This window comes from Penaeus monodon, chromosome 25 (assembly GCF_015228065.2).
Source record: "Penaeus monodon isolate SGIC_2016 chromosome 25, NSTDA_Pmon_1, whole genome shotgun sequence".
In the NCBI taxonomy this organism is placed as follows: Eukaryota; Metazoa; Arthropoda; class Malacostraca; order Decapoda; family Penaeidae; genus Penaeus; species Penaeus monodon.
The window spans coordinates 39,895,521-39,895,889 of record NC_051410.1 but is presented as its reverse complement, the minus strand read 5'-3'; the positions used below and the strand labels follow the sequence as shown (position 1 = coordinate 39,895,889).

General features: G+C 28.7%; 1 protein-coding gene across 1 annotated transcript in view; it reads left to right on the top strand.

The window, feature by feature from the left end:
* LOC119589406 (valine--tRNA ligase-like) overlaps nt 1–369 on the top strand; it is a gene marked incomplete at its 5' end in the record, with an annotated part of 6,325 nt that overhangs the window by 2,999 nt on the left and 2,957 nt on the right.

Sequence of the window (369 nt, the reverse complement as noted above, 5' to 3'; positions counted from 1 at the left end):
TTATGATATTTTCGAATAGTTTTTTTCTCTATAGTTAAAAAAATACGAAAGCAACAAGATTAATAATTTTCAAAACCCCCAACAAAAAAGTTTAAAAGTTTGCATTGTAGCATTTTGTTGGTTTAAAAAAACAGTATTTAATTCAAGAACAAAAAGAGGAATAAAAAATTAAAAAGGGGGCTTAACTTTTTCCCATTTTTTTGATTTAAAAAAACATATTTACACATAAAGGTTGTCTTAGAAATGCATGGAAGCTTCTGTTTTTTTTTTTATCGGGGTACCCTCCCCTTTTACTTAAACCCCTTTTTCTCAGACCTGTAGAAAATCCATACCCCTCCCCAAACATCAGTTTTTCAAATCAATTTTAGG